A 12,042-nucleotide genomic window follows, 5' to 3' on the forward strand; every position below is an offset into this window, starting at 1 on the left:
AAGGTATGTTTCTCTTGGCCAAATTCATTGTACATAAGAAAAATTCCTTGTATTTGGCATTTTTTTGTATAAACTCTCCTTGTACAATTCAAGACTTCCATCTAAGAATATTATTTCTATTATTCTTTCTTACTTTCTTATTATTTCTATTATTCTTTCTAACTAGAAATCACGTGTAATCTGCTTTTACGTTCTCTTGCTAATATTTTTGCATCCATTCTCTGCTTAAAGCTCTGACACTCCAAAACCATATTATTTGTTTTCTTCCTTCTTCCAAAAATCATTGTTTTGTTTCTTCTCTTCTAAGGAGCCATCATTAAAAAAAATACTGAAGTAATGAACAGAGCTGAGTGTGGGAGATGTAAACAAGGCACAATCTGGGTGAAAGTGGACCAAATGACACATCAGGAAAAAACACAAGCTCTCCTCCAAGCACTCATCTTCAAGTCAGGAAGGTGTTAATAACTGCTATCAATCAGGTCTTTCCTCTACAGGCAGCTACAGAGGTGAGATGTTTATCTGCTAATTAGGTATCAGTACTTCAATATGTTATACCTTTTCCCTTTCAATGCTGACTGAAATAACAAAGTTCTGTCCTCCAAAGCATAAGAAATCCCTTAAAATGATCAGATACCACATTCAAAATTTGTTTGTGATATACAAAGGTCTGAGCAGAGAAATGTCATCACATCACACATACATGCTTGCCCAGCTATGACCTCTATCAATATCATACACACACTGGTAAGACCCTTACTTTAATCATTTATTCTTTACTAGTTTATTCTTTGCTAGTTATTGTAATGGCCTGTTTTGTAACTGTTTTTGTAATAACTTGTTGCTCTTCTTTGATTAACCTGCCAGCTTTACATAAACCATTTTTCCTAGGATCATGATGTTTTTTTTCCCACATCCAGTGAGACATTAGCTATGCTGGCACCTGAAGTGTTCCACAATAGACTTAAATGAGAATGGAAGACATATCTTGCTCAGAGATTTGCACTGCTCTTTGATGTCTCTGAATAAATCTGTAATGGCTGTAACCCCGTGATAAAAACAGCTCATGAGCAATTAAAATTTAATTTTATTTCACTTTCACTCAGAGGGAATATTCACCCAATTTCTGTACTATAAGCACCTGGTACAGCTGTATGATAAGATGGGAGACTTAAGCATAGCAAAGCAAACAAAAATTTCCTCCCATAGTTACCTGCTAGAGGCAGATCTACTGTCAGCACCATAATGCAAAAAAACTTTTTGCCTGCTTACCTTCTTTTCTGCACCTGTTTTTTTGCCACAATAGCATAGGGAGATGGAAACAACTTTCTTCATAGGATGCCTTTCTCCATAAGTTGTAAACAAATAAGGTTCACTTCCACCACAGAATACTGTATTTTAGTTGGTTTTGTTTGTAGTTAAAAGTACAGAAAATGCTGCTTTTTGGTAAGCACAGGCTTTCCTTTTTAACTTCCAGTAATGTACCACTAAAACACTGCTCTATGCATACTTTAATCAAAAATGTTACCAGGGTTTTCAAAGCACTGAAGGAGATTTTTATACTCTCTATGTTAATAAGGACATCCTGTGACCACTGATCGGCCCTGCTGCAATTGAAATTATAATACTTATATTAAATTTAGTTCTTACTCCTCAGAAGATACTTGCTGCTGATAAAACATTGCAACTTATACCAGTGTTACAGTAATTTCTAATTTAAAAAACCCACCAAACAAGCACTTGGTGTCTCAAACATTATATTTCTTCCACAGGCAGTTTTCTTGTCCTAGCTCTTTAATGCTATGTTAATGCAGTAGTGTGTTTTTCCCTATTAACAGTAAAATAAATCACCATGAACTACTTACTATGTTTTAATTGCTTATCCATGTGTTTAATTTAATTCATATCACCATTCGCCTCCTTGCTGAAATCACACAACGTTTTCAAAGTTGTAGCCACCTAATACCATTCTAATGATCAAACTGCTTGATCAGGTTTTTTATATTTAAAGGATTAAAGATAACAGTCATAATGTCCTATTAAACACAATGGCATGATTTCAAGGCTGTCCTATCAACTTCATCCTGACAGCTTTTCTATTTCCCACAGCTGCCTTGCTCACTTATTCCTTAGTGCACAGAAATAAAAGTATAAATCCAGGTAATGAAAACAGTCAAGCTGCTCATAAAATGTCATATTACTCTGAGACTGCACATCACTTCCCAAATAGTATCCTGTCAGTCACATGCTCATTCTTTAAGCGACGGAGGCACTGGCCTGAAACATGCTTGGAAAAAAAATCCACTCTAAAACAAACAAACAGAAAGCCATCAGCAGTAGAATTTAGAATTTTTTCCCTTAATCCCATACTTGCAAGGCATTCAATGCTATTTAAAAAATAATTTTTTAAATAGCCATATAGAAAATGGAGGGGAGTAAAGGTGACAAGACATCACTGTGCTCATTGTGTCACTGACAAATCAATAACCGAGATGTGTGGATATGGGGATACAGCTCTTTTTTTTAGGACTTTGATGGATGGAGTATGTGACACTAACAAATGTCAGTGCATTCCTTCAATAGAAATTTATGCTGTCAACAGCAGAGTTTTAAAGTGCTGGGTTTGGTTTGTCTTTTTTTTTTTTTTAATCTTCAGAAAAGTGGAAGATAACAAGTTTGTAACTGCTGTTACTAATCTGTAAGCTTGTGATTAATGTCCCTATTTAATATCTGTGATATTCCTGAAAAGATTTAACTCATCATACTTATTCCAAACTTGCAGATTTACTGTTGCATATGGCCCCTAAAAGATTACCTTGTATCTCTCCAAACGACATAAATCTGGTGACACATAAGGAGAACTTGCAAGATTCATGAAGAATTCCTGAAAGCACTAACTGGCCAGCATAACCTACTTCATTTTTTCCTTAGAGAAACATGCTCACATTTAAGCTGTTTTGGGGAATCATGCACCTACTGGGAAGTGAGTAACCCAGAAACCAAAAGTTACCTCTTTGCCCTCTCACATAGTCATACTTTTACACCAACTGGCATTGTACAGATTTTGGCTTGCTGGTTTATTTTAAAATTGAGCATGTTAATGAATGTAAAAGCACCTCAATGTGTGGATAAGTTTTTTCAACTATCCTCACACAACTGAGATTCCTTTTCATAATGTACACAAGTGAAACAAAAAATAAGGACTGAAAAGAATGCAAATCATCATTTGAGAACACTGAGAAGCTTCAGAGACACAACTGGAGTTATAATCCTATTTTGTCCAGCATATAAATCTGCAAAAATATTCCTATGGTCACCGTTGTCTATGAAGCTCTGATGTTCCCAGGGAATGTACACACACATATACAGGAAAAATTAACACAGTTGTTTTTAATTTTAAATATTTCTGAATTCTTGCTTATGTGATTTACATCTTGAACAGTGTTAGAATATGGACAATATGATCTCCTTTTTATGGTAAGAAAATCTATACTTCTGTAATGTCTTCTTTTGCAGACTTGGTTTCTCACCATTAACACTGCATTAATTAACACCTCTCAGTTTTATGCAATTAAAACCAATGCCGTTTAGCCAGTAGACTCTCTGCAACACAGCAGCCATGCTGGCCATCCTGGAAAATCACTGGCAAATACTCCAAATTCCACCCCAGTGCTCTGACATGACACAATTTTCCTGCAGAACAAGAGGAAACAGGCCATAAAAAGCAGGCTTATGGCTGAGGCAATGAAATATGCCGCTGCCATCGAAGCAAAACAACTCTAATGGCGAACTCAGTAAATGGAAACTTGGTAACTGTGATCTTGTGAGGCTGTAGATGTAGGCACAAGAAATACTGCACTCCTGGAGCCAGCTGCTTCTTCGGACAGAGCCAGGGAGCTCACCTTGCCAGCTACACAGCCAACTACACAGTTATTTTAAGAACCAAGAAGTAGTCTTAAAAATGAAGAGCTGTTACAGAAGATGGATATGAGTATGCATCTTTCATTCATCAAATACCAACTTCCTCCTCAACTAAAGCTTTAGGAACACTAAAACACAGAACTTATGCCCAAGGATCTTTACATGCTTAACTGCTTACTAAAGGCTCATTTTCGCCACAGATCAGAAAGGAGGAATGAATGAAAACACTTTTCAAGGTCTTAAAATACATGTTACAGATATTAGAATTCTCCTCCTTTATTTTCAGTTTAATTCAACATTTCCAAGTGGTGCCTATGGATTACCAAGGACCCACAAGGCATCACTTAGCAGCCATGGGAACAGAAGTATTTAAGAGCCAAGTCTCTCTGCATGCAGCACAAAGGAGACCCAAGCATGAAAAAATATTTTTTCCTTAAGGTCTGACTCCTATCAGGAATCCTTAGAGTGGGCTTTGTACACTGTTTCACACAGGTTTAAGATGACATTTAAATGTTCTGCAGGATTAAAAAAGAAAAGAGAAATACTATTCTGAGAAACACATGACAAAAGCTATCATTGTGAAACATAATTCAGTGGCTTCACAGTAGCTGAGTTGCATAATGGTCACCAAAGTATTTTATTTACGAACACAAAAAATAGGCTTTGGCAGATGACCTTGGCTAGTTTTTCTTCATTAATCAAACTTTATTGCTTCAACGATAAAGAACAGAGCAGTTTGTCATTCAAGCAAGAGTAAAATATTTACACATATACATTAAGAATATAATAGGTATACCTCATAACCTTCCAACATATCCATATTTTACAATAATTACTGTTACATGAAAGAGTCCTTAGACCAGCAACATAAAAACAAGCTCTGAGATTAAAATTTTCCATTGCAAACAACTTATGGGTTTTTTTCTCATTTCCCTTTTTTCTACAAAGCCTAGATCTACTGTAAAAACCACTGGGAACTGGACAAGCCTGAAAAGTGGGCCCATGAGAATCTCATGAGGTTTAAGAAAATCAAGTGCAATGCACCTGAGTTGGTACAAAACCTGGTATCAGCACAAGCTGGGGGATGAGGATACCAAGAGCAGCCCTGCTGAGAAGAATATGGGGGTGCTGCTGGATAAGAAGCTGAACAAGATCCAGCAATGTGCACTTGCAGCCCAGAAAGCCAAATCATTCTGTGATTTTATGGCTAAGTATTTTACAAATATAGTGAGAGAGCATGGATACACTACCAGTGGTTTCCCAATAATGGGGCAATTTACAGAAGATCAGAGGACTAGGGCAAGGGCTTTATTTTGGACGGTATTTAAATAAAGAACAAGCTTTTAGTTGGAAGAAAACCAGGTAGAAATAGGAGTGAACCATTTCCACTGCACTCACTCTCAATCTGCTGCAAATTAACCCAATTAGTTTAAGAATATTTTCCCCCTCAATTCAAACACCTCCCTAGATCAAAATCAAAAACATTTATTAACTGATGCTTCCAACTGTGACAGAAATTACAGTCATTTTTGTAGTAGAGATGGTGTAAAAATGCAATCTAAAAATATGATTAAAAGCTCAAAAGATGACTAACCCAAGTTCATCTTGGAAATGGCTGTTTGCATACTGCTAAAGAAATGCATTTGGAGTTAATTAGTTTGCTTTTTATCTGTTCCTCAATTAAGAACTTCCCACTCTCCCTTAATCATGAAACAGCTATTAAATTTAACAGACCTGTCTAGATGACCTTACACAAGAAGAATAAATTAATTGAACAGATTTTCTTAAAAATATGAGAATCGTTTTATGAAAATAATGGTACTAGCAATGTTCTGATCCTTTCAGACTTTGAATCATATCAAATCAATCCCATATATAACATCTTAAATTCCTCCTGCAGCTCTCATAAAATTAGTATTTTGGAACACTGGTTATTCAGGTACTTCCTGAGAGTAGATTAATTCTTTATACCCTTTACAAAAAAACCAAAAACAAACAAAAAACCCATCAAAAAGGTGCCAACAAGTGAGAGAGCACACATGGGTAAATCAGGTAGTATTTCAATCATTAACACTACATTGCAAAGAACTAGAATGACAGGAAAAAACCCCCTGGAAGCTGTGATTAGAACACATTTCTACATACAAAACAAGGACTCATCCCCTCAGTGCAATTCCTTTAAATCCTACTGGAACCCTGTTGGATTCCTATTGGATTGTGGGGGGGGTTTTGTCCAAGAAAAGCCTTCATGTGTCAGAGCAAATCCCTTAGTGTTTTTTCCTTCAGAAAGTCATTTCAAGTTCTGTGCTGCACTTTCTCCATGTGTGAATATGGCAATAATGGACTAGAGAGAGCTACAAAGCTGTACAGAGATGCTCACAGATACCTGCTGCTTTCTGATGCATTCCAGAAACACTTCTTTTTCAAAGGGCAGACAAACCACAACAGTAATCTGCTCTGCAGTATTCATTCATCCCACAATTAATTTTCTCAACTAGCAGCTGAAATGCCCTGTTTAAACTTTAGTATCCTGGTATAAAAAATTCAATATTTTTTAAAGAAAAGGTCATAATTTCTCAGATCTTAAAAAAACCACAAACAACCCAAACCCACACAGTGTTGTTATATTCTAGGTTTGCCAAAAAACAATGAAAATACACTGTCATAAACATAGAATCATATTCCCACTCATGCTGTGAGGATGGTGGTAATGGGGAGAAGCAAAAACCATGGATATCCTAAACAAAGCCCAAAGCTACTTCACCCAGCAGGTGGGCAAGCAGAATCTTAGATGCAGAACCCTACCTCAGGAGACTCAAACTTACTGAGACATATCAGAATGGAGATGTGAGGAAAATATTTTACACATATTTAGTAAACTAAACACAGGCCTTCAGATTTCCATTAGCCACCTCAACCATTTTAACATCTGCTTAGAATGAAGCTTCGCCCATCATTGTCCTGGGTGACTTCACACAGCAATAAAAGGCTAGCTCTCTCTGGTTTAAAACAGCAACAAAATTAACTTCCAAGCACACAGCTTAATAATAAAATGATACTTTGCACCCCAAAGGAAGAAGTCTTCTAGGGGCATCATGAACCAGATTTGATAGGGCTTTAAAATAAAATTATCTTTACGTGTCCCCTAGAAGAAACAAGGTACTAAACACAGATGAGAAAGGAACACCCTTTTAAGATTGGGGTGAAACAATACAGGAGTGTGTCAAGATTTTTAATCTAGATGCTTGACCTCAAGGCTAATTGAGAGTTTCTGCTGTCTGTACTGTCAGCCTCATATTACACAGGCAACAGAAATAACAACCAAAAGACAACAATGGTAAAAAGGCATGTTATCCTGACTTGCAAATTTCACCTATTAAACAACTGCCCCTGTTGATATTGCAAGTAAAAAAACAATAGCATTCTTCACCTCAGAAAAAAATCATGATTTCATGAATCTGCAAACGCAGCTGTGCCAGGCATAAGAGTTCTACAGCACTTGCCCAAAGGTTACAAAAGAAGAGCTTCAACAGTTTCTTGGCTTGTTTTACAGCAGTTCGCTTCTGCTGACTATCAAAATAATTCCTGAAAGTATACAATAAAAATGTCATGTGACTATTTTAATAAATTCACTTTTCCTGAACCTAACTGCAGTGTGGAAGCCTAACTTTGACTCTTCCAGCACCAGCTCTCTTACCAATTCAATCAATCCTTTTTATTTAGAAAAATTATTTTATGCTATGATTAAGTCCCTTGCACTTGATGAATCTACCACTGTAGTGTTCTGCATGCCGACATCTACTGACAAAGAACATGGAAGAACTGAGTTCAGACCTTTGGATGATAACTTTTTATAGTCAGGGCAAGACCTTAAGGTAAAGAACATGTAAGTCTGACTCAGTTCTCATGGTTCAAGTCATCTTGGGCAGCAGAACAGCACCGAGTAACTAATGGATGTCTGAACTCTAAGCAAATATAAGTTGTAAGAAACATCACTGGAAGGATATTAATACCATCAAACACCACCTTCATTCAAAATCCCACTCTGTAGGGTATTACTGCTATCATTTTAAACAAACACACAATGCCCTAGGTACACTTGGAGTGAAGTCCCAATAATTCTACAGAATTCACCTCATTGTTTTATCTTTAGTAGAAAAAGCCCTGACCAAGTCAACAGGGAAGAATAGTTGATGAATTTGCTTAATTCTTGGGCCTTGCAAGAACTGGATAGATAAAAAAAGTAAGGCCCCTTTCTTTTTTAGATGGATGCAGACAGCAACAAATACAGACTGTTAATACAGGAAGCAAAGCAGCAAGGATGGCAACAAATTCGCTCAAGTCTTATTAGAGAGACCAATGCTGGAGAGACACAAGAGAAGTTGCAGGCTCCTTGAGGCCCAGCAGTACATCTTTGAAAGCAATCTTCTGGTACAGGATTTTGTTTCCATTGCCTCACTTCTTTCTTCCTCTTCTCTCTCGTCCTCTACTCCAGCAGGGTAAGAGGAAGTTTGCAAGGTGAGGTAGATGGAAGAGATGGGAATCATAAGGGAAGCCTCCAGCAGACAGAATTGTGGGATTCTCACTCTCACTGCTCTCCAGCAAGGAGTGCAGGCCACCAAAAGATTGAGCTATGTTAGGATTATCACACTTCTGTGTATTATTTGTGGAAACTAGGGGGAAAGCATGTAATATATATTCAAGGACAGGTCCTCCCTCCAACCCCTTTTAAATATTTAGCATGTGATCTGCTAAAAAGTATCTTTTGAAACCCAAGTAAAGAACTGATTGTCCTCAATAACCACCCTAAACATTCACCTTTACAGTTTCAGAAGTTGGCAAGTGTAAGAGAACACACCTAAGATAAAACATGTGGTTTCCACTCCAAAGAAAGAGAACAGATAAATCAAGCCAAGCTGTTTCCATATTTTTCAATATGATTTAAATAACAGACCTGTTTTCTAGGCTGGTACATATCCTCCAATGCACATTCTAGTACCATTTCCAAACTGGGGGAAGACTATTTAAAAACTGCATCCGCTACCACCCACCCCCCACTTGAAAGTTTCTTTCTTCCTTGACCCAATGCCAACACGATAATTCCACATAAAATGGGAGAGTAGGAGTGCATTATTGGCACTAAAGCATGGGAATAACCTGCGGGAGGAAAAGCATTTCTCTTATTCCTTCCTTAAGCATAACTTCTGTAAATAAAATAGGGGGAGTTTGGATAGAAGAAATGTGTGTTTTAGCACAAAAAGGAAAAGATAAAAAGGTTAGATGAGAAATAAAATAGAAGAGGAGCTGACAAGAGATTACTTGGAAACTGAATTCAAAGCAAGAAGTTTATCCTAAGGAAAACTTAATTTTTTCTTTCCTTACCCGCAACAGAGAAATTAGAAAGACCACAAGGATTTACAGAACACGTGCTGTATGTGCATGGTGAAGGGGAGAGAAATGTCTGGCTGCAGGAGGTGTCCAGGAATGACAAAGAAGGATTATTTACATTATATTCTTACTATCTGCATCTATTACTTCAATAGACACCATGACAAGGCTGCTGTCAGCACAACAGCGTTGGGATTCTTCCTTGGCACAGACAGACCCCACTCCAGGGGGAAGCAGACATTTTTACACAAGTCTGGAAGGAGGCTGCTAAAATCAAAGGAAGCATTTTTAATACCTCTTAGGTTTTAGAATGCCACCTGTGTATTTATACCACCATTTCCCATTCCAAGCATTTTCCTGCAAGGAAAGTGCCCTGCACAGAAACATGGGGAGGCTTCCTTGCCCATATTATGAGGGTTTTTTTCCATTTAAAGGAGCATCTGGTCTAATGTGTGCGTTTTAATTAAATGCAATCATTTGTAGCTCAGGAAAAACATATACAAAAGGCCATACTGAATCAACATAACTGCAGCCAGTGACATCTAGATTCCATAGTAAAACAATAAATACTCCACAACAGTATAGTTCTAAGATTAAAAAAGGGGGGAAGCAATTTCAATGAATTATGATCTGTGGTTCCTGCAGCTATTTACAAAAGAAAAAAATCCTTTGATCTTTGCTATAAAGAACAAACAATACTTCTGCTGCAGTGCAAAGAAAGCCTGGATTTCTACTGAGTTGAAGCTGTATTCATTTGTTAAAAAAGGAAAAAGGTGACTGCAAGGAAACCAGTGCCATGAATCATTCCAATAATTCAGAACTATGCCACCCAGCTGCACATATCTCTTAGAGCCGTATGCAAAACATTACTGTACACAAGCAGGCAGATTAGCTCAAATAATGGTCTAGCCTAGCAAGACAGACCTCTTTTTGTTGGCTTGAATAAGCTCATACAACTTCAAATATGCAAATCTGAGCCCAGCTTAATTGTACTTGATTATAGGAGATGCTGTGTATGACAAGAGATAGAGTCGCTTCCAGTCAGGAAAAAAGTGCCAGTTTCATCTATAAATCACAGTACTAATCAAATAAACATAATCCAAATATCCCTTTGAGAAAATACCAAATTAACATGCTTCCTTTGGTTAGTGCTTCTGTTTCCACTTGCTTCCAAATGTTTCCCTCTGGTTATGCCACCTTCTGAACTGCCTGACCCACTGCCCAACCTCAGCCTAGCAAGTTGTACTGCCTCTCTTCCACTTTGCCAGGCACAAATGCAGTAGCTCTTCCTTGCACTACTACAAAAAGCAATTGAAAGAAGAAATAAAGCTACAAAACATTCTGAAGTTGATTGTGTTTGTTGCAATTTGGTATTTCATAAGGAGGTAACAATATAGGAATCAGAAAACCCTCCCTGTTCCCCAAAAATTCAGTTCTCTCATCTTAAGTTATAAGGCAGCTCAGGAAATCTAAGGTGACTCAGAAAATAAAGTTAGGGGGGGAAAAAAAGGGTGGAAATAACCTATCCTTTTGTTGATTTTAAAATAGTGATGGTATAGCCTTAATGATATGAGGATACAAAATCAGCAAATTTCATAGGGTGAACTATCTTTTTAAAAATACATTAATATCAGCTGATACAATTGGGAGCAACAGAAGAGCTTCCAACAGCCTGAGAAATTTTTTTAACAGTAGCACTTTGTCTAATAAAGGACATTATCGCTGCATACAGATTGTCTCTACAAACTCTGAGGTCATCTTTTCCCAGAGAGTCTTTCAAAATGGCACAAGGCACATGGCCTGAGCAGGATGAGGCTTATTCAACATCACTGCTACAGACATGAAGTTCACTGGCATTGATTGACTTTCCCCATTCTGCATCTGAGATTCTCTTCCTGTAGAAATGAAGTGAAATTGTGGGACTACTGCATGCACTTTCTACAGTGATCTGCAACTCCACAGTGGCATTTAGCTGAGGTTTTCAGACATCTGTGACCAAACTGAGAACTATTGCTTTGACCTGCATATTTGACATTTGATAGATGACTTCAATGAACTTCCTCTTCCATGACACTGCGTTTGGGAAAACAATGTGTTCTAATATTCTCTGCATGAGGTTTATGAAAGGCCAGTGAACTACCTTGGGCTTTTCTGAGGCAGCAGATGTCCAGCTACTCATTAAAACATACAACAGTTAAACTTGGACAAAAAGGTACAGAAGAGGAAAATAGACTTTCATGAAGTTTAATGTAAAAAGACAAAAAACCCAAGCAATATCTGTAAAAGTACTATTTTGTTTAAGAGTCTTTCCAGATAAAGCAAGACTTTAGTTTATATTAATTCTAATCCAAACTTTCTCTCATACTGACCCAGAAATAAAATCAATAATTTACTGTGCTTTCATAAACAGCTTTATATTTAATTTGACCTTGCAAATATAAAACCAAAACACTTTAACCTTGTGTACTACAGCTAATTGGAAGTAAATTTTACTTCAGAAGACGCAAATTTAAATAGATTAATTGCCTCATCAAGCAAGAAAAAATAATAAAAAAACCCCCACAAAATAAAATTAGGACTAAGATTCATCTATAAAACCAAATGTACAAAGTTGAAGGCTGTGAAAAATTACTATAAACATTTGAAAATCACTGGTATGGCTTTAAGTCAATGAAATACAAGCAGGAAGCTCCCCTTTAACTATCTCAGAGCAGCATGTCAGGGCAGTGTTAGCTG

The 12,042-nt window shown here is 37.1% G+C and overlaps 1 protein-coding gene across 7 annotated transcripts in view; it reads right to left on the reverse strand.

Moving 5' to 3' along the window:
• CDKAL1 (CDK5 regulatory subunit associated protein 1 like 1) overlaps positions 1 to 12,042 on the reverse strand; it is a 380,595-nt gene that overhangs the window by 58,575 nt on the left and 309,978 nt on the right. The window lies entirely within an intron of this gene.

Source organism: Zonotrichia leucophrys, chromosome 2, assembly GCF_028769735.1.
Source record: "Zonotrichia leucophrys gambelii isolate GWCS_2022_RI chromosome 2, RI_Zleu_2.0, whole genome shotgun sequence".
In the NCBI taxonomy this organism is placed as follows: Eukaryota; Metazoa; Chordata; class Aves; order Passeriformes; family Passerellidae; genus Zonotrichia; species Zonotrichia leucophrys.